The sequence below is a fragment of the Plecotus auritus genome (genome assembly GCF_963455305.1).
Source record: "Plecotus auritus genome assembly, chromosome: 9".
Classification (NCBI taxonomy): domain Eukaryota; kingdom Metazoa; phylum Chordata; class Mammalia; order Chiroptera; family Vespertilionidae; genus Plecotus; species Plecotus auritus.
This window is the reverse complement of record NC_137783.1, coordinates 17,108,634-17,131,959: the sequence shown is the minus strand read 5'-3', so window position 1 is coordinate 17,131,959 and position 23,326 is coordinate 17,108,634. Positions and strand designations below refer to the sequence as shown.

General features: G+C 39.2%; 1 protein-coding gene across 1 annotated transcript in view; it reads right to left on the bottom strand.

The window, feature by feature from the left end:
- COL17A1 (collagen type XVII alpha 1 chain) overlaps positions 1-2,474 on the bottom strand; it is a 50,091-nt gene extending 47,617 nt beyond the window's left edge. Inside the window, exons 1-2 of the mRNA XM_080640793.1 lie at positions 2,445-2,474; positions 1,476-1,693 (exon numbers count right to left, since the gene is read on the bottom strand). The gene's annotated coding sequence lies outside the window, so the exon portion shown is untranslated. The remainder of the gene's footprint in view (positions 1-1,475; positions 1,694-2,444) is intronic.
- Positions 2,475-23,326: the final 20,852 nt, after the last annotated feature.

The window sequence follows — 23,326 nt, the reverse complement described above, 5'->3', positions numbered from 1 at the left end:
TTCTGGGGTGTTTTGAAGGGGCTGAGAGTAAAGCAGGCCCCTCTGATTCTCTGAAGGGGCTGGCTGCCTGCTTTAGTTCAGTTGTGACTTAGCTCTGTGCCTTAGCTCTAAGAGGTGGGGAGGAACTATTCTGATTTTCAAATGAAATTCTTTATAAAATTTCACTACATTTTATGGACAGAACAAATCCAACCAGTAGGCTACTGATGAACTGCTTCTCAAAAGAAGTGGTGTGCCAGAGGCTTTGCTTATGCTTCAGAAAGTGAAGCAGTAATTTGTCATGTAGTAGTTAATGTGGTCCAGTGAGACTCCTAAGATGGTAATTCTCACCCCAAAATGATTTTGGGGGCCCAAATTGGCCAGTTAAAGTATGTACACACACAATTTTTGTTGTTGTTGTTTTTTGTTCTACATTTGACTCCAGGAAATTCCTGGATTAATTATATCATTGCAGATATTTCATGTTGCTTTAGATTAGGCAAGTAGTAATTTTAGAGTGTGATAAACAACAACGTTTGCCCAGCGCCTTCAGCTTAACCAGAACCTGGCAGCACAGAGGCCTGGGCAGCACATCAGCTCTTAGTGCTCAGGGGCTGCTTCTCGAAGGCTCCCCTTACCCCCACTTCACCTCTGCTGTCAGGGGAGAGAGGAAAAGAGAGGGAGTGGGGAGAATGAGAGAGAACGAGAGAGAGGTTGAGAGAGAAGAAATCATAAACCCTTATCATATTCTAAATAAAACAACTTAACACAAGCCATTTTATAACACTGAAAATAACACAAAAAGTTCTGGCAATAGAGCCCAGTGTATCTTAATTAGCCTTTTTCTTCTCTTTACCACTGATGAATCTTTCTTGTTGATCCTTTAAAAGACTTATCCTAAGCAGAATGCATAAACCGAAGTCATCACTTATGATCAATTAATCACTTCAACGAGAACACTTGAAATTCAACAACTTTATCTTATTTTCTCCAACCAACATTTAAGTTCTAAATGGCAAATCTCAAATCAAAGTCTCAGGCAAAGGGAGAAAAGTCAAAGTCTTCCTGTTACTCACCTCGTCTGAGATTTTGAAGGAATGGGAAACAACTTTGAATATATCCCCCCTCTCTCTTCCCCTGATGTTTTCTTCTAGACGTTTGCCGTTTCCACTTTTTTATCCAGACCCAGCCAAGGTGTGTTGAAGCTGAGTGATCTTTCAGAAATGTTCACTTCTTCTCCCCCCCCTTGTTTCTTTCAGTCCTTTGCTCCCAGACAAGTCCTGACAAAGGTGTGTCGTGGTTTATAGCGTTACTCCACCCTCCCAATTATCTGACACTTGCGGGATTTAAAAAAAAAAAAAATCTGCCTCCAGGAATCAAACTTTATAGGAGGCAGAAATTTTCTCCTACCTGTTTAGGATTAACCATTTCTGGGCGCATGGGGAAAAATGGAACAAAGGTCAGTGTAAAGGAAATTCCCCTGTTTTACTTCTTACCTTCTTTAGCCAGAGAACTGCCACAACTTGGTATTCCCCTTCCTCACTGCCATGGAATATGCAAAAATCCCAATATGCATGATCCGTGGTGTAGCTGGGCATGTAGTGGCCTGTGGTCAAGTCGTCTGAGCCCCAGAAGAACTGTGAAGTTGGCAGGATTGATGTTTGAGACCTTTGACCTCTTTCCCCCATTCTGACCCAAGCCAGGTCAAGTCCACCTGGAAGAAATAGTAGGTGAACTAATTTAGAATAAGATGTTAGTGATGGAAAATGTGAAGCAATTGGTGGAATGGGGATTCATATTTTTAAAATAAGGCAATCTGATATAGTGATGCTGACTCCAAAGAGTGACATGTTAGTCACAGGCTTTTAGGCATGTAGCCACCTAAATAATGGAGAGAGATACTGTCGGGGAGGGTTAAGGATCTTCTTGTTCCTCAAATCAGCAACTGCATAGTCTCCATACACCTGGGTGGACTCCCAGAGGCCCTGCCACTTCAGGTGCATTCCGTGGAACCCTCGGACTTCCCTCGAGGGCCAATTTGCACCAATCTAGATAATTTTTATGATTACCTGAAGAGCATCTGACTTTCCAGGACCCCTAAAGACTAGATGAGACTCTTGCTGTAGGTAATATGGGAAGTCTGAACTTAGAACTCACTCAGGTGCTTCTTTGGAGCCATAGCATCTTCTTGGGACCCAATGTCAGTTTTGGATTCCCAATTCTGAGGCATCATTCTAAGATCCTGGAGGGGAGCCATGGAATTCCTTTAGCAGAACACCAATGCATGTCTGCACCCTGCTATGTGCAGACATGCATTGAAGGGTTTGAGCACCACTTGTGGGGTTCTCACTCCAACGCTCCCAATGTTCTGCTTGGAGTCACACATTTCAGAATCCTTCCAGAATGTGACACTATTGGGTTCTTGCTTTCTGGGATGTTCCTGCTTTTCCCAAATAAATACTTACTCAACATGTCTGCTGTCAGCCTCAGAGGAGAAGAGCACTGAAAAATCTGGAAGACAGACAGCATGAAATTGACACAACCCTGCATCATTCATTCACTTATTTATTAACTAGAGGCCCAGTACACAAAATTCGTGCACGGGAGGGGTGTGTCCCTCAGCCCAGCTTGCACCCTCTCCAATCTGGGACCCCTCGAGGGATGTCCGACTGCCCATTTAGGCCTGATCCCTCTCACAATCCAGGACTGCTGGCTCACAACTGCTCGCCTGCCTGCCTTCCTGATTGCCCCTAACCACTTCTGCCTGCCAGCCTATCACCCCCTAGCCACTCCCCTGCCAGCCTGATTGATACCTAACTGCTCCCCTGCCAGCCTGTTTGCCCCTAACTGCCCTCCCCTGCAGGCCCGGTCGCCCCCAACTTCCCTCCTCTGCCGGCCTGGTCACCCCTAACTGCCCTCCCCTGCTGGCCATCTTATGGCGGCCATCTTGTGTCCACAGGGGGGCAGCAATCTTGTGTGTTGAAGTGATGGTCAATTTGCATATTACTCTTTTATTAGATAGGATAGAGGCCTGGTGCACAGATGGGGGCCAGCTGGTTTGCCCTGAAGGGCGTCCTGGATGAGGGTGGGGATTCCCTTGGGGCGTGGGGCGGCCTGGGCGAGGGGCCTGTGGTGGTTTGCAGGCCAGCCACACCCCCTAGTGACCCAAGCAGAGGCCCTGGTATCTGGGATTTATTTATCTTCTATAATTGAAACTTTGTAGCCTTGAGTGGAGGCTAGGCTGGCCAGGGTGTGTGGAAAGCTTGGTTTCCTCCATTACCGGGGAAACCCAAGCCTCCTACTCTCTCCATGGCCACAGCCATCTTGGTTGGGTTAATTTGCATACTCGCTCCTGATTGGCATGGCTTGTGGGTATAGCGGAGGTACGGTCAATTTGCATATCACTCTTTTATTAGATAGGATTCATAAATTGAACAAAAATATATTCACTCATGCTTGGAACCAGACATTGATCTATATGCTGAGAGTTCAGTGGTGAAGCATAGACATGTCCTCTGTCATTAGGGAGTTCACAGCCTAGTGGAGTAAGATAGGCCTTAAACAATGGAATACTCCATAGGACTGCCATAACAAAAATTCTGGTGGCTTAAACAACAGAAATTATTTTTTCCCCCAGTTCTGGAGGTGGGAAGTCCAAGATTAAAATGTCAGCGGGTTTGGTTTCTCCTGAGGCCTCTCTCCTTGGCTTGCCGATGGCTGTCTTCTTGCTGGGTCCTCACACGGCCTTTTCTCTGTGTGTGTGCACCCCTGGTGTCTCTCTTTATATATCCTAATCTCCTCTTATAAGGACACCAGTCAGATTGGTTAAGGCCCATCTTAACAGCCTCATTTTAACTTAATTACTTCTTTAAGGGCCATGTCCCCAAACACTACCACATTCTAAGGTACTGGCGGTTGGGCTTTAATATTTGAATCTGGGGGGACATAATTTACAACAAATTATGTACACAGCACATAATTATGTACCAATATACATTCAGAGTGTGATAGCTATTATGAAGAAAGAATTATGAATACTATGAGAGAGCAAAAGAGGAGACATAATCTTGAGGAGAGATGTAAGAAAAAGCCCTGCTAAGAAAGCGACATTACTAGTAAACAGATAGATTAAGGTCGAATAGAGATTACACAGGTGAAAGGAGGGATTCCAGAACCTAGACAGGGAAAAGAGTATTTGAGAAGGTTCTGAAGTAGAAGAAGCCTACTCAGTTTGAGGAACAGTGATGACAATACATTTAAGTGCACCAAGTGAAGGGAGAGTGCTATTGGAAGAGAAGCTGGAGAGAGGCAGGAGCTAGATCACACACCGTCTCAAAGGCCATGGTAGGAAGGTGGTTTTGGTATTTGGCAAATGTTCTTAAATTGGCATTTGGGAACAACTCTATATAGGCGCTGTATGAATGTTTGGATGGTTAAGAAAGAAGAGAGCCTGACCAGTGTGGCTCAGTGGTTGAGCATCAACCTATGAACCAGGAGGTCATGATTCCATTCCCCATCAGGGCACATGCCCTGGTTGCAGGCTTGATCCCCAGTGGGGGGCATGCAGGAGGCAGCCAATCAAAGATTCTCTTCCTCATTGATGTTTCTACCTCTCTCCCTTCCTCTCTTAAATCAATAAAAACATATTTAAAAAAAAAAAAGAAGAAAGAAGAGAGATTGGAACTAATGTTTTCTAAAGTCTATTATGTGTCAGACATTTTACATACATTATCTTATTTAATCCCTACAGCAACCCTAAGAGGTATGTATTATCTTTATTTTATAGGTGAGAAAAATGGAATTCAGAGAAACTGAGTAACCGGGCCAAAGATCTTACATCTAATAAGTGGCTCCAGAGAGGGAAGAGGGACTGGAAAAGGAGCTAAATGATTGATCATGCCTACATGATGAAGCCGCCATAAAAATCCCAACAGTGTGGGGTTCAGAGAGCTCCCAGGTTGGTGAACAAGTCCACAGACTGGGAGGGTGACACACCCCAACTCCATGAGGCTTGAAGCTCCTGTGCTCAGCACCCTCCCAGATCTCACCCTATGTACCTCTTCATCTGGCTATTCATCTGTATCTTTTATTTTATCCTCTAATAAATTGGTAAATGTAAGTAAGAGTTCCCCTGAGTTCTGTGAACTGTTCAAGCAAATAATTGAATCCAAGGGGGAGCGGGTTATGGGAACTTCCAATGTATAGCCCAATAAGACAGAAGTTGTGGGTAACCTGGGACCCTACCACTTGTGATTGGCATCTAAAGTCTCATGGGACTGAGCCTTTAACCAGAGGGATCTGACACTATTAGCAGGTAGATAGTGTCTGAAAAGTTAAATGTAGTACACCTAGCTAGTGTCATGGAGAATTGCTTGGTGTCACATTGTGGGAACCCCCAACCCATCATGTCTTGGTGTCAGAAGTATTGTGAGTATGGTAGTAGTGTGAGAGTAAAGAAAGACACAGGAGGAGGACTAGGAGATGTTTTTTATACAGTGCAGAGCCTATATTCCACTTAACCTTTGAACCCTCATTTCCCACTGCCCGTGTATTATTAAGATTTAAGTTTGCCCCCAGCTTGAACTGAAAGGAGACAGGCAATATCAAAACAGAACTGGCTGAGGGTAAATGATAACTTAAATAAGAACTAAAACCATCTGAACAATGGAGATATTTTCAATCAACAGCATTATGATGTTGGTATACTTTATAGATGATTTTAGATAAAAATCTGTATTAGATGCTGGCAACCATAAACCGATCAATTATTCAATTCATATAACTACTATATAAAACCAACTATTGGAATCAGCATGGCTATTTTTCTCCTCCTGTTGGATTCCTGTAATAACTAATATTCTAGTATATACTATATGTACTGATTATATTCTATACATATTATATTCTAGTTACTCAAGTTTCATAGTTTATTGTGCTTGGCAAAATTATTTCCAATAAGACATATCTTGGTACATGAGGTGAAAGAAACCTTATGTTCATTTGACATTCATATGTTAAGTTTCTACCATATCCTGGTACTAGGGAATTGTCTTTTAAATGTTTCAAATTAGCCAGAAAGCAACAAAATTCTTACTAAAATTAAGGAACAGAGTCATATTTAAGAGAAAGCAATGACTAAGACACCGGAAAGGTGTTTCTTGCTCCATTTGGACCTATGTTTAATGAGTCACATTTAATCAATTTTTGATGGAGCAGAAAGAAAATTTCTGTAAGAGGCAACCAGAAAAATAGTCATCCTCCCAAAATTATCTACTGACTTTTAACTAAGTTGGGGAGAAAAGATGTCTGTTTACGTGTAGCCCAGACTGACACCTGGTACCAGACTCTCATTGCTTGCTGAGCACTGTGAGTACAGGTATACCCCATTTCCTGTGGCTGATGAGTTTCTGAAAAACTGGATGTGTAAATCTGGTTTTTGGTGACTAGGGTGGATGTTTTTGTCAAATGACTATTCATTACCTCATTAACCTTTGTGAACACAGATTTTTCTGTATTTGTTTGGTTTAAAGGAATGTACCCTGTAGATGGATTTCTCCCTATTCCGTGACCCTCTACTATAAGATTATTATGATAGTGATATGTTTTTATCAAATGTTCATCAAGGGATCCTAGAGCTTTGAGACACATTTGCCTTGCACTCCTAAGAGACAATAAGAAGTGAAGTTCACTAAAGGAGAAAATAGTGCTTGCTTTGGCAGCACATACACTAAAATTGGAATAATACAGAAAAGATAAGCATGACCCCTGCACAAGGAGAACATTCAAATTCATAAGCATTTCATTTAAAAAAGGAGAAAATGATTTTATAATTAGTGAGATAATTCCACAATCTACAATAGTTGAGTCAGCTTTTTTTGTTGGACAAAAAAAAAAAAAAAAAAAAATTCACTGATTTTTTAAAAAAAGGTGAATTCCTGTATATTAAAATAAAGAGAATATGATTATTTGTTGCAGGTTGCTACAACATTTCTAAGACTAGAAGCCCATATTTCCTCATAGCTTTCTCTTTGGTTAGCATGTGCTCCTGGATAATAAGCAATTATAACAATAACAAATGTCACAGTTATGGAGCATTTGGCTTTTGGAAGGCTGCAGCTGAGAAATAGTACCAAGTCCTGCCCTTCATACATGGGTATAAGGTCTTCATCAGCTTTTCTTGTTTATAATGGTTCTTAAATTGTTTCTGCTGCCTTTATGATAATAACAATGCACTCTGGTTTCCTTTATTCCATTTCCAATTTCAAATCTATTCATTTATTTATCCATTCAAAACTCATACATATTTGTTGAATGAGGAAACAAATATCCATTGACGGTCTACCATGAACATGACACTGTGTGTATAGATACAATTAAGGATGAAATGTAAAACCTGTATTCAAGGAATTAACAATGTAAAACAAAAAGATAGATGGGTGTATTTACCACCTATATAAAAAATTACAATGTACGGAAGAATGTAATCCATTAGAAACCATTAGGAACCATGTAAATCCACTTCCAGCTGTGGATGTCAGCCAATGCTTTATGAAAGAGGTGTCATTTGAGTTGGGCTTTAAAAGATGGGTAGTAGTAAGAAGCTGAAGATGGAGCTGGAATTTCAAGAAGGGAGTCCAACATGAAGGCACAAGTACAGGAAAAAGTAAGGCTCAGGTGGAGGACGGTGAAACATAGTGAAAAAAGAGTAGATGGGGAGAGGCTGGAAGTGTAGAACGTGTCAGTTGGATGTGGGAAATCTGAAATGCCAGCCTAAGGAGTGTCTATGTCATTGTGTGGGTGAAGGGGAATTATGGGAAGACAAAAAAATAAATGATGAGAGTTGAGTTGGACAAAGATTAATTTGGTGACAATGTAGAGAGTGGACCAGAAAAGAGATAGACTGATCAGGACAACAGTTTTGGTAAAAGATAATACAGGCCTAAAGTTCAGGAAGATAAGAATGAAAAAGAAAAGGAACTGTGGTGGGCAATATTAGTGAGGCTGAGCAGAGACAAGGCATTCAGTGATTGCTGTCAGGATGAGAGAGAGGACAGGGCCTAGGATGACGCTGAAATTTTCCAAGCTAACCACTGACCACACTTCCCTCTTCTTCCCTGCCAAGTTACCTTCCTCAAAGGTCCACCTGTTAAAGCTTACATTTCAGTGGAGGATTGAAAAAATCCCCACCCGGCTGGTGTGCTCAGTGGTTGGGTGTCAACCCATGACCAAGAGATCACTGTTTGGATTCCCAGTCTAGGCACATGCTCAAGTTGCTGGCTTGATCCCCAGTGGGGTGCATGCAGGAGGCAGCCTATTGATGTTCCTCTCTTATCAATGTTTCTAGCTCTCTATTCCTCTCCCTTTCTCTTTCTAAAAATCAATAAAAACATCTTTTAAAAATTCCCCTTGGTTTGGTCTCTTCCCTCTAGTAGGCAGTTAGACAGGCATGAACAAAGCAAGACAATAGGTCAGGCACGAATGCCACCAGAGAAGAAAATCCCAGGTACCTAGCAATGGGTAGCCAGGGAGAGCAAATATTGAAAATATGTTTGGTAAGTTAGGACCTTATCCCTGAAGTACCCTTTCTTTCCCTAGCTAGTCATGCAAGTCAGACCCTTCCCTGACCTTTTCTCCACTGGCATGTAGCTAGTCATGTAGGTAGAGCACCTTAGAGAAGAAACAAGGGGCTGAAGAAAAGCCCCACATGATTTCCATACAAGGATAGGGGACAGTGGGACAAGCCCCATGGGTCAACTTAAAGAAGGAAGCAGTTAGGCTTCCCTTTCCCCCCCAAGGAACCCTTGTCAATACCCCGGGGCCACTCTTTGGCTAAAATCTTCCTTCAAGTGTACTTCTGCTTTGCTTGCTGAATAAACTTTCTTTTATAGTTTGAGTCTTGGATCTGAATTCTTTCTTAGTCAGAACTCAAGCACCAAGGTTGCTGAACTGAGATGCAGTCTGACTCCGCTGGTCTAACTCCTGCTGCTGTTTCGCTGCCAACATTCCCTACTCCCATTTTGTCCTGTGTTCATTACCTAATGTATTACAAATGTGAGGTTTAAAACAATGGTTTATTTTATGTCTTGAAGAATTTGGATATGAAAACAATAGGATATTAGAATATGTCATCTGTAGGTGATATATTTATTAGTTTAAAACCGCCGTGTGTTTTTTTAACATGCCCTACTAAATTGTCTATAATTTGTTTCTAGCAACTTAACATTTATAGTTTAGTTTTGTCATAAGACAGCAAAGAGCCAAAGAAAAATATGTGAAGTGTTAGTCTTACTAGTTGTTACTCTTTTGTAATCAGAGAAAAGAAATAATAGTTCTGAGGTAAATCACCCTATCTTGTATGTGCATCTTTCCTAGAGGACAAACCTCAAATATTGCAACAAGTAAAACATGTAATGATTTCTTAATATTCAGTAAAGATGCTGCTGAAGAAAAACAGATCTGTATACTGAACTAGTCGCAAATGAGTTCACAGAGATTACTACTAATATCATCACCATCAATCATTTCTTCCACAGGGGTGGTAATAAAAAGGAGTCAGAATAGTTTAAAAAAACAACAACTGTCATATGAGGGCATGCAAAACCCACTGCACCTGCTGTCAATCAAAAAGTGGGTATTCCAGCCCAGTTGGTGTGGCTCAGTGGTTGAACATCAAACCATGAACCAGGAAGTCACGGTTCTATTTCTGATCAGGGCACATGCCGGGGTTGCAGGTTTGACCCCCAATGAAAGGTGTGCAGGAGGCAGCTGATCCATGATTCTCTCTCATCATTGATGTTCCTATCTCTCCCTCTTCCTTCCTCTCTGAAATCAATAAAAACATATTAAAAATCTTTTAAAAGTGGGTATTCCAGAACAGCGAGGTCAAAAAAGGAGAAATATATCTAGCAGAGGGATGAAACACATATGAGGCAAACCCCCCCTCCCCGCAAAGAATACAAATCACTAATAATGTGGTTAGTGATAATGGACCTTGGTCTTATAGAAAGGAATTGACCAAGGATTTCCAGAAGTGGGCAGTACATGTTGTTATTGCTGTGGCTTTGTGCACAGCATTCTGTGTAGACTAAGAATGTATTATGTGTTATAGTGGTCATGGTGGTTGCCTTCCACTTCTTCCCTTGGATTCCAAAAGATTCTCTATTGATAGAAGAAATGAAAATCCTTCTGTCTAGCTGGGAAGTCATTTCTAGCCTTATGTTTGGCAATGTTAACCTGCCCACACAGGCAGTGTTAAGCCTCTCTAAGAACTGGGGCAAACCAAGCTATTTGCCCTTTATTTGCTCAGAAATGACATGGAAAGGATGTCAAAAGCATCAAGAGATGAAAAGTTCAATACTGCTCATAGAAAAAGATGTGCTCTCAAAAGTGAACTATTTAATATAAATAGACAAGTTGTTTAAAATATGTGTAAAGCTTGATCCCTACTCAGGAGCAAGAAAAAACTATTCAACTAAACAGCAGGAAGCCACATGACAGATGGGATTATTACTGGATTTTAATGGTATTTAGCCTAAAGATCTGAAAAGGCTGTCAGGTGATGAGCATTCTCTTGTACTGTAGGCCATGATTCAGAAGACAGGTCTGATTCTCACAAAACATGTCAACACAAGGACTATCTTTATTAAGATAAAGACCACACCCTATTATCTGGTTTATAGTTACCACTATTTTCCTCATGGGTATATCGCTAATACATACACTCATGCTGAAAATCCCGTCTTGTGGCCTGACATGTTCATTGACTCAATGTTCCATTAATGATAACTCATCCAAGCATTTCTGAACTATGCTATTCCAGTGATTCCCAGCTTATGTTTGGAGACCCTGGTGTTTTAGCCATTTGCCAGAATCACATGTAAATCAAATAACTTAAATTCAGTAAAATTTGCTCTTTTTAGTATCCTATGAGTTTTGACAAATGCATTTAGTCAAGTCAGCACCACCACTTTCAAGACCTAGAACAGTTTCAACACATCACCAAATTTCTTTGTCTACCCCCATCTCCAGTACCTGGCTGTTTTTTATCCCTATAGTTTTGTCTTTTTCTGAATGTCCTATAATGGAATTATACAGTAGATAGTCTTTTGAATTTGACTTCTTTGACTTAGCATTTGAGATTCATCCATGTCATTGAGAAATTATCAAAAATTTGCAGACCAAATCTATGTCACTAAAATTCTGTGCACATTTTAGCCATTTTCAATGAAACATGATGGTGATGATGAACTTAAACAGAATAATTCTACTCTTGATGATTTCTACCATCCACTCATTTCTCTTGGGAATAAGAAGTAGGCTCAGCCATTCTACATACTTACAAGGTGATTGAAAGGATAGGATAGTTAGTGTGGCATAATATCAAATGTTTTATAAAGTAATTTTTTACCACATACATATATTTTATATTTATCAAATTGGGCTCATTTCATATATATTGAATAGGACAGTCATAGCAGGGAGAGTACCTGAAATGAGATACTGAAATTTAAAAGAAAATATTATCATTTCCAGTGACCTCAAGTCCTCCACCTCTTTGGCCTATAGCTAGAGACTTAATTAAATTTTTAATGGGCAAAAAATTAGAGTCAATAGGCAGTCCTTCTCTTTTCCCAAAATGAACAAGAAGCAGTTTTATCTTCAATGTAAGTTTTTCATAATAACCCCTTCTAACTTGCAGGAGTATCATAAATAAGTTTCAAGGAGTGATTCATTAATAACATATTACCATAATATAAATAATATTTTAATAGGTAATTTTGGAAGAAAGTCAACACTTCGAATTGAAATTAACCCAGACATCACTGAGAAAAAATATCCAAGTTGATGGCAGCTATATTGATTTACTATATATAGAAGCCCACACCAATGTTCAAGGCTTCCTGTTTTCTTAGCGATAACTTGTGGCTAGACAGCAATGTTCTTGGCCCAGGAAAAGCACAAAGGGAGACTTTTCCTTTAAAGGAATTAAAATGTAGCAGGTATGTGACCTTTGGGTTTCCATTTTTGGTTTGTCTGGGTTAACTCAGGCATCTGCGAAAAGGCGGGGAGAGTTAAGTTGTGTATGTAAACTTTATTTATTTAATCAGCCTATGGAGATTTTTTTTTTAGGTTAGGAGAGATAGACACTATGGGTGACTGATGGAAGAGTAGAGAGTTTTCTCTGTTGGTCTAACTCAGTGGTCGGCAAACTCATTGGTCAACAGAGCCAAATATCAACAGTACAACGACTGAAATTTCTTTTGAGAGCCAAAATTTTTAAACTTAAACTTCTAACGCCACTTCTTCAAAATAGACTCGCCCAGGCCCTGGTATTTTGTGGAAGAGCCACACTCAAGGGGCCAAAGAGCCGCATGTGGCTCGTGAGCCAGTTTGCCGACCACAGGTCTAACTAATGGGGTTGGGGATAGGGTAGGGATAGAGTGGGAAGGAATTGCCTTTAGTTCTAAGATGTGATAACTTGATAGTCAAAGAGGATTTCATCACAAAAGCTGGGAAGGGTTTCTGAAATAGAAAGCCAGTTTAGTCAGATCTCACAGGACAGAGATTTACCTGTGTTGTCAGGAAGTTCTTGCAGCCCATCAGGCTGGCAGCTTTATTAAAGCCTGCATGTTCATCCCAGAATACCCTCGGGCTTGTTCTAGGGCCCAGGAAGTGCAAGGGAAGGAATGTGAGAGATCACTGGCGATATTTTGCAAATTCACCATAGTGTTAAGACTGACAATAAAGCTAAAAAGTTCAGGCTTCTTGTAACAACTTGGGAAGGAGCCCTTCCAGGTAGTCATGGATTTCCCCTCTCTATATAGAGATGAAGACTGTTCTGGTTCTGGGAGATCAGCATCCAGTTAGCGAAAGAAGGATACAAATCGGAAAAGCTTACGTCCCATGGGTGAGACTGGCTGAAACAATTCGGTATCAATAGAGCTTCAAGAACCCCAAATTTAATGCCTATGGAGATCACCTTGGCTGATCCACTTAATGAAACTGAGGTGCTCACTTCACCCCTTACCCCTCTCTGGGGTACATCTGACCACTTGTTCTTTGTATCTCTTCAGTACATGCCCATTCTTTTACCTCTGCACCTTTAACACTTGAGTACACTTGTTTGTTTTCTTAAAGCCCTTGGAGAAATGGGCTGAAATTTTATCTTTTTATCATATGCCCAACACCATAGTGCCTATAGTACAGCAGGCATTTAGTGAAACTTCCTCTTTCCCAAGCTCCTGATTCATATTCTCAACTATTTCTGTTTACCTCCATTGGCATCCCACTGGCACTTTAAACTCGACATGTTCAAAAACAGACTTGTTTCTCTCCCTCCTGTCCCCTCCCCTTAGCCATGCTCTGGTGCTGTATTTATCTGTGTGTCTGCAGGGCCTGGGTTGTATCAGGCTCACTGTAAGTATTCAGAAAATATTCAAAGTGGGATGAGAAGAGAAATGAGGAAAAAAAAAAAAAACAGAAAAGAAGCATGAGAAAAAAATAGTAAAATGAAGAAGGGAATTATGAAGGCAACAAAGAGAAAAGAGGAAAGAGGAGAGGAGGGTGAGAAAGATATTTTAAATCCCTCACACCCCCCCCCACCCCCCCTGAAGTCAGGAGGCATGGAATGCACCAAGCGCCCTTGAAAGAAGAGCTAGATCACTTTCCCATCTTCTCCACTTCCCTTCAGTGTTGTCTTCACTGCTTCCAGTTTGGGTTGGACTTTCAGTATTTATGTGATGAGAGAAGGGGCTTGGAGGCATGTCTCCACCTTTGCAGCCATTCCCACACATGCAGCTATCAGCAGCTGGGCTATTTTCCACTATGAAGCATGTTTCTATATGACAGTTGGCAAAAATTAGGATTAGACTCTGAATTTTTAAACCTTATAGTTCTGGAGATGAGGTTCTGAAATGCAAATGTAGGGTTGAGGTTCATTTGTTTTTCCCATGGGGAATGATTCCCAATTTTGCCTTAGGTAGGTAAGCGGACAAGATCTTGCTTGCTCTCCCAGTGCTGGAGTTTTTACAGTCTTGTAACGTTATTGTATGTTTTCTTTTTGGGTTCTGTTGCTAGATTATTTTAAGTCAGATGCTCTAATCTCTTTGAGTGATGACATGTCATAACTGTAACCCCAAGACATTTTCAAGTAAAGACAAGATACAGGCACACCTTGATTTTATTTGTGGGAGGTACATTATAGCCCACAGGGAAATGTGTAATGAATATTCCGTCATTTTAAGGGACTTGCTAAAATCATGCTGCCATCTGGTAGTTTTCAAGGGTGCTTAGATCTATGAAAAGAGTCTTTTCCAGAGAAATTATTTTTTTCAACACTTGTTCTAAAAAAGAGGCTTAAAGGACTCCTGTGATTTTTTTTTTTTAAATCAGTGAAAGTACCTGCTATTCCTAAGGCAGCTGTCCTCACATGCTGAGTATATAAAATCTATGCACCCCAGATGTCTGGCATCCCTGGGAGAGGGTTTTATATTAGAATGGAAAATTTTACTGAAATATAAATAGGCAAGAGTTTGTGAATTAACTCCTTTAGTCAGCACAGGAGGCAGGTAGTGAAAACTAACAGGAGGTCCCTTCCTGCTGAAACCCCTGGCCTAGAGACTTGAAGCATATTCTTTTTTGCAGTCTAGGTTTCTAATATAAATGAATATTGAAAACATAAGGCAGCTTGTCTTCAGGCATGGTACTCACAAGGAAATTAGGCAACAGGATAGGACTCAGTATAACCTCATACAACTCAAAGGATTCCCCTAAAATATTGGAGTTCACAGGCAAGAGTAATTTTCATGAAAGAAGAACAACACATCCATTCCTAATAAAGCAAATGATACCCACCACACAGCAAATGAAGTGAGCACGTAGCTCATTTTCAGATAAGTCCCAATTTTCCAAAAATTACTAACACCATGGATGAACTCTACACTCTACTACCACTGTTTATATTTGTGCAGGTGTATTTATCTAAACACATCTGAGAACCTTGCACTTCAAAAAGCAGTTAATGGCATTTGTCAGAGGACAGACTTGGCCTCAGAATGGGGAAGCCTATTGGTATCTTAGAGACCTAAAGGTTACCATGTTTCAGTGATAAGAATGTTATCAGAAAAAAAGAATGTCTATATATTTGCTAATTTTAAACAAGATTTATGATGTGGAGGATGAAAATCTCTAATTAATAATAAAGATGGGTGATAGAGAAAGAAAATATAATTCAGGCTAGTTTGAGAACTCCCATGATCTGAGGAGAAAACATGAATTAATAAATGTAATGAATTCGCTTCTCATGTTATAGTAACTCAAAGTCAGGTAACATACTATTTTATTGTAGCTGTTGAAGGCACTGTTTCATTGAGTAAGTAATTATTGTCATGATTATAGGTGTTAAAGTTTTAACAATAGGTTTATTTTCTTAGAGCTCTAAATAATTCCCCTCAATATTATTAATATTTTTCCATGAAGAGAAAGTTCATTAAGCCTAGGGTCATTAGATGTCAATTTAATCCTTCTGTTTTGATTTAGTAAAATTAGTGTTATAATGAGGATATTTTCCCATTGATTTTTAGAGAGAGTAGAAGGGTTGTATTTATGTGACAAGTTTTTTGGTTGTTTCTAAACACATCTGAGTATATCCGCTTTTTCTTCTTCTAATATACAATCATCACTCCCAGTATGTTGTTCTTTCCAATGACTAAGAAGTGGCTTTATCTTTAATTCAGTGCTCATAATTACAAATCCATCAAAGTTCATTCTAAGGCTAAAATGCAGTCATTAGATTTCCCCTGTTAGTCCTGAGTGCTTACTAGAAGCCACCACTACCTGCTTCTTCTTTGTGAACTAAGGCAGGTGAGAATAGTTATCTTCCTACTCAGTCATAATATTAGTCATTTCTGAGGGGCTGGCCTGAGGAATGCAGAAGGAGGAGCAGAGAAGAATTCTGCTGTCCAGACCCTCTCCAGGTTGAGTGTGGTCCATATTCACATTTTAAACTGTACTGGGCCTTTTAGGGATGACTGTGCCAAGAGGAAGAACTTGCGCATCCTGTCCTGAATCTTGTTGATTCAGAGCGTGACTCAGTGATCCTCAGTGTTGGGGATGAGGGTGAATGGCCCATGGCAAGTTCTTTCTGAAACACTATAATAGAGTCTTTTACCAGAATGTTGACACATCTAACTACCAAAGACAAGTGAAAGGTAGGCTAACTCTGAAATTTTAGGCCTGGGAAGCCAATTATTTTGCCCAAACACTTGGCCCTAAATCATTAACTTGATGATATTTAACTTAAACCATTGGCTAGTGGCACAAAAAGAAATTTACATCATCTCTGGGAAATATCTGCAGTTATAAAGAAGACAAAATCAATCAGCAATGGGAAATAATAATCTTTATGGAAACTGAACTTAAACTAAAAATGAATTTAAGAATCCCATTCAACTTTAATGGTGTATACATGTCTTTAAGCATTTGTCAAAACTCATAGAATATACATTACAAAGAATGAACCTTAATGTAAACTATAGACTTTAGTTAATAATAATGTCTCAATATTGGCTCACCAATTTTAACACATGAACCACACTAAGGATGCAAAATGCTAGTAATATAGGAAACTATGGTTTGTGGGGAGAAGGTGAGAGGGTATATGGGAACTCTTTGTACTTTCTGCTCAATTTTTCTGTAAACCTAAAAGTGTCCTAAAAAACAAAGTCTATTAATAAAATATTTTTAAAAATTCAATAATGTAGCTAATCTACATTGCTGCCTCAAAAGTCCTGAATTAAAAAATGAAGCATGCCCAGCCAGTGTGGCTCAGTGGTTTACAGTGATCTAGTATCAGCCTGTGAACCAAGAGGTCACTGGTTAGGTTCCATGACCTAGTTGTGGGCTCAGTCACCAGTGGGGACATGTAGGAGGCAGCCAATTGATGTTTCTATGCCTCTATCCTTCCCCCTGTCTCGAAAAGCAATAAAAACATATTTTTTTAAAAATGGAGCAAAACTTTAAAACATGGAAGAGAAAGTTCTTCATTCATTGGCTGCTTATCTTTTGTTTTTATTGCTTTGTTAGTTAAAAAATACACATACAGAAAGATATACAAATCATAAATATACAGCTTAATAAATTATCACAAAGTGAATATGCCCACATAACCAACATCTAGGGCAAGAAATAGAACATCACCAGCCCCTCAGAAACAGTACTCCGCAGGAACTTTTAGTAGCATAAATTAATTTTTTCTGTTTTTGAAATATAAAAAAGGAATTATAAAGTAATCTTTTGTGTCTGGCTTCTTTTGCTCAACACTGTGTTTATGACATTCATCCTTACTGTTGTGTGTAATTCATTTTTATTGCTGTACAGTTTTCCATTGTGTGAATATATTATATGTTTTTTATTTATCACCTGTTGATGGCATTTCAATGTTTTCAGACTTTGACTATTATGAAAAATGCTGCTACAAACATTCTTGTACATGTCGTTTGTTGAACATGTGCAGAAAATTCCTGTTGGATCTATACCTAGGAATGTACTTTCTGGATAACAGGTATATACATGTTTAGTAACTAATGCCAGATATTCCACAGGAGTTACACCAATTTACATTCCCATTAGCAGTGTATAAGAATTTCAGTTGCTCTATATCCACATGAACATTTGGTATGGTCAGTCTTTTTCACTTTTACTGATTTGGTGGTTCTATATTGGTATCTCACTGCAGCTTTAATTTTAATCTCCCTTATTTAATGAGGTTTCCTACCTTTTCATATATTAACTAGAGGCCCAGTGCAAAAAATCATGTGTGGGTAGGGTTCCTAGGCCTAGCCTGTAATCAGGGCCATCTTCTGTCTGTTCACAAGTCCCCAGTCTCACCCTGCCACCAACACCCACCCTGGTTCCCCGTTCGCCATCTGGTAATCTATCAGAGCCTGCAGGCTGGGTTGGAGGGGCCAAGAGGTCTGCCTTCCATCCGCTCGCCAGTGCCCAGTCCTACCCTGCCTCCACCCACCTCGGTTCCCCGTGGCTCCCCATTGGCCATCTAGCGATTGGAGACTGTGGGCTGGGGGGAGGGACCGAGAGGTGGTCAATGCACCTCATAGCGACTGATCAATCAGTCATTCTGGTCGTTATGGTCGCTGGCCTTTTATTATATAGGATGGCCATTTGGATACACCCTTTTGTAAAGTATTTGTTCAAGTTTCATGACCATTTTAAGATTAGGATTGTTTGTCTTTTTCTTATTCATTTCCTTTATCAGTTGTATATGTTGTAAATACCTTCTCTCAGTCTGTGGCACCCATTTCAATGCTCTTATATATATATATTTTTTATAAACAGAACATTTAATTGTTTCCTCAATGGTCAGTGTGTTTTATGTCTAAGAAACTTTTCCATTTCTCAAGGTCATGAAGATATTCTCTCCTATAAGTTTCCTAAAGTGTCATTTTTAACCTTTCACATTTGGATCTTCACCTTTTTCAAACTGATTTAAAAATATATATATATTTTTAGAGAGGAAAGAAGAGGAAGAGAAGAAACATCAATGATGAGAGAGAATTATCAACTGGCTGCCTCCTGCACACCCTACATTGGGGATTGAGCTGGTAACCCGGGCATGTGCCCTGACCAGTAATCGAACAATGACCTCCTGGTTCATAGGTTGATGCTTAACCACTAAACCATGCCTGCCAGGCTCAAATTGATTTTGGTGGATGGTATGAGTTAGGGGTCGTTTCATTTTCCCCATTTGGCTATCCAATTAATCTAGCACCATTTATTAAAAAGATAATTCTTTCCACCATTTCTCTGTATTGACATCTTATCATAAATCAAGTCTCTACCTCTGCATGGGTATGTTTTTTTAACTCTGTTCCACTGCATTCATCTATCCTTTTTCCAATCCATACTATCTAGATATCAAGTTATTTAGTAGAGAATGTTGTTCCTTTTTGTTCCTCTTTTTCCACATCTTGGCTGTTCTTGGGCCTTTACATTTCCAGTTAAAATTCAGAATCAGCCTGTCACACACACACACACACCCACACACACTCTAACATCTACTAAGAAAATTTAAAATTGAAATTGCACAAAATCCACATACCAATTTGAGGGAAAGCAACATCTTTAAAATGTAGTTTTTCAATTCATGAGCCCTGTCTATGCCTACATTTATTTAGATCTATGCTTTCTTGAAATGTTTTATAGTTGTATGTATTTTATAGTTTATATACTTTACAAACATACAATTTTTATGTTTTAATGTTTATGCTTTATATGCTTTTATATGGTCCATATTTTTATAGTTTATACATTTCATAGGTTTCTGTGTAGAGGTTTTATGTCTCTCATAGGTATTTGATTTTTTTATTCTATTTAAAATGTCTTTTAAAATTTCATTTTCTATTGGAAGTTTAATTATTTATATATTGACCTTATATGTAGTTATCTTGCTATATTCACATATTATTTTGAGTAATTTATCTATAAATTCTTTTGTATTATCTGTATACTCAATTATGTCATCTGCAGATAGTGAGTTTTATTTTTTCTCTCCAGTTCTTATACATTTTCTCTTTTTTTCCCTTATTACATTTTGTAATAAGAATTACATCATCATTCAGTACAATAATGATTAGAAGTGTTAACAGCAAGCATACATTTTAAAGATAAAGTTTTCAACATTTCACCATTGTATTTATCATAGTTTTTAAAATTAAATCCTCTATTAGATAAAGAAGTTCCTTTTAATTACTAATTTGCTTTTTTAGCATAAATTAATGTTGAACTTTATCAAATGCTTTTATCAGTTTACAGAAGTGTTTATATGAATGTAAGGATGTGTTTAGGTATATTTAGCAATATCAGGGCACACATAGCTATAATAAGAAAGAGTTTCCCAGGAAATTTGCCCCAGAGGGTTGTGAATTCTCCTTTTTTAAAACAAAAGCTAACCATCAAGCTTTCCTTTTAAAGCCAACTGTGGCTGGGTACAGAATCCTTAGGAAGGAAAGAGTGCTACTCCTAATTTTTAAAAATTTATTTTTTGTTCCTCACCCGAAGATATTTCTCCATTGATTTTTAGAGAGTGGAAGAGAGAGGGAAAGACAGAGAAATATCGATGTGAGAGAAACACATCGATTGGTTGCCTCCTGCACGTGCCCTGACCAGGGCCCGGGCCAAGGAGGAGCCTGCAACCAAGGTATGTGCCCTTGACCGGAATCAAACCCTGAACCCTTCGGTCCACAGGCCAACACTCTATCCACTGAGCCTAACCAGTTAGGGCACTCCTCCTAATTTTTGTTAGCATGTCAGATTCACTTCATAGCAATAAAGCCAACACTTGAGATAAGCAATTAACAAAAATACAAATAATCACATTTATGATTATGACAGGTCTTTGAATGTGAAACTATATTTGCAAAAATCACACTTGACACATACGTAAGTGTTCATCCAGCCCTCAGCAATAGGGACTACCTGGAAAAAGCTAGACTTGAATCTTCACATTCATGCTATGTTCTTTGAACCAGTTTATTTGTGTCTGGATCAGTGGTCAGCAAACTCATTAGTCAACAGAGCCAAATATTAACAGTACAACAATTGAAATTTCTTTTAAGAGCCGAAAACCGACTTCTGAGCATGGGCCACAAAGTTTCAATCGCACTGTACGTGCGCGCCCACACGTGGTATTTTGTGGAAGAGCCACACTCAAGGGGCCAAAGAGCCACATGTGGCTCCCGAGCCGCAGTTTGCTGACCACTGGTCTGGATCATGAGATTTCCAGATCCTTTTCTCGTATGCCTCTGACTAAACATAGAAGACTTACTAGAATAAACATGGACGAAGTAACACTGAGCCACAACATGAGAGGAGGGCTGTCTAAGACTATTCAGCGGGTTGGCTTCTTGCAATCCTCAGGAATTAGTCATGCCAGTCAACACCTAGAAATATGCTAGACTCAGCTACTTATCAAGAACAAGCAATAGACAAGTTGTTCTGAGCCTGTGAGGATTTCCGAGAAGATCAATCATGATTTAATCATTTGTGTTTTCCAAAATTGAGCAGCTGCCTTGTTAAATTCTTAGCTGTGAACAGCATAGTTCTCTTTTCTTGAGGATGACTGGTATTGAGCATGGGCTAAAGCAGGACATATTTCCTCTACATTTTCTATTTATGCTAACTCCCACTCTTCGGGATATTCCATAGAAAGTAACTCTAGTAGGTATAGATGCACTCACTTATTCAGAGTATATAACATATATAACAAGTGTGTAGCAACCAAGGTTTTTTTACTTTTTATTCTGTATTTGTAAGGCAGTCCTCCCCTACTATAAAAGTAGATTAGGAGATGAAGAGTTGGGCATTTTAGTAAAGCCTTAAGGGTGCCCTAATAACTAGGACTCTGATGCTTCAGACAATGGGATGCTGACAAAAACAGAACATGTGCTTCTGCAAGTAGTTGAGTGTGGGTATGACCTGGTGCTTTTTTCAGAACAGCATGAAATAAAGCCATATTGAATTCTGTCATATGAACTAGGAACAATAATATTAGCAAGAAGAGACCAAGCTACATGCTTACAAGTCTTTATAAAAGAAAATCCCTTTTAATAAAACAACTTTTGTTGAGTATTAAATATTTAAAATAAATCAGTTTACTAATGTTTCCTCTTAATATTCATTTGTTACCTATTCATTATGTCATCCATTTGCAGACACTAAACTTTTAAAAAGAGTATATAGAAAAAAATTATAATAGAAAGCATTCTACTTCTTATTTTATTTTTCTCTATGAATTTAAAAATTGGTGACTGGCATGACTGACATCTCTGATTGGACCCCCTGAAAAGCCTTTTGTGCAATTGCTGGGAATACAAAGATCAAAGACATAGTCCCTGCTCTCAAATAGCTCCTGGTGATACCTACAGGGTGCTGTGAAAAAAGACAGGTATCTAACTCCAGCTGGAAGACCTGGGAGAGAGAGGAAAAAAAAAAAGGAGTATATGGGCCACTAGGTGAGGAGTGGGAATTTTGACTCTTGGTCCTAGTCTGAAGATGGGAGTAGGAATTAGGCAGATGGAGAAGGAGTGTATGTGTTGCACATGCACTTGTGTATCTGTGTTTTATAGGCAGAAGAAAAGGACAAGATGATAAGAAGGAGAGGAACCTGAAGTATGGGAACTGCAAGTACATAATTTGAGAAGGCTTGTATGCGGGGTGTGGGCTGGGAAATGGCACAAGACGAAGTTGGAAAGGTATGTATGAGTGATTTGGTAAAGAATTTGGATTTTATCTTGAAAGTATTGGGTGTCACTGAACAATCTTAAGATCTTTAGAAAAATCATCCTGGCAGCCATGCAGAGAACAGATGGGCGGGGAAATGAGATGGCTTAGGGAAAGTCGTGTGCAAGTCTAGAAGCCAGGAGACCAGTCAGGAGGCTCTTGCAGGCAGGCATCCAGCCAGCCTGAGTTCAGGCAGCAGCAGTGATGTTGAAGTGAGAGACAAGACTTATTTAGGCAAATAAAATGAATAAACTGGGCAAAATAAAACACTAATCTTAGCTTTTCAGATAAATAAAACTTATTTACATTTTTATATTCCCTGAAATGATTCAAGTTTCTCTACCTTTTCCAGAGATTGTACTAATGGTTTATAGCACAGTTAGCAGAATTAATAGAATTAGTGTTCTTTTCATGAAGCCCAACATATATTTACTTCTTGATGCACCCATTTGACTTGTTTTCCTGAAGCTGAAGTTAGAGGTTGGTTTCCATGAAACTGCCTTATTTTTACTCCATTCCCTGGCTACACAGACTACAAATTATGCTGTCTCTCACAAGAGGATTGGGTAAAGGGTAGAAAAGATAAACCTGTTAAAACCCATCCCATTGTAAACAAAGCAACTCAAAAGGCACTGCTTCCAAGAGAGCTGGTCTTTAGTGAATATTTCTATGATTCTTTGATCCAATGACAGAAGCATCAATAAGATAAGACATGCAGCTCAAAGGTTTAGATTAGATTTGAGGAACAGTTTCTCCCTCAGAGAAGCTGTTCAGTATTGATATCAGTTATGTCAAAGAATATTCTTCACTAGAGATTTTTTTGGGGGAATGGTGGTGAAATATATAAAAAATTGACCATTTTAACCATTTTAAGTACAATTCTGTAGTATTAAGTACATTCACACTGTTGTACAACCATCACCATACCACCATTCAACTCCAAAACCTTTTTATCATCCCAAACTGAAACTCTGTACCCATTAAGCAAAAACTCTCTTATCTCTTCTCCCTCCAGTACCTGATAACCACTATTCTACTTTCTATTTCTATGAAT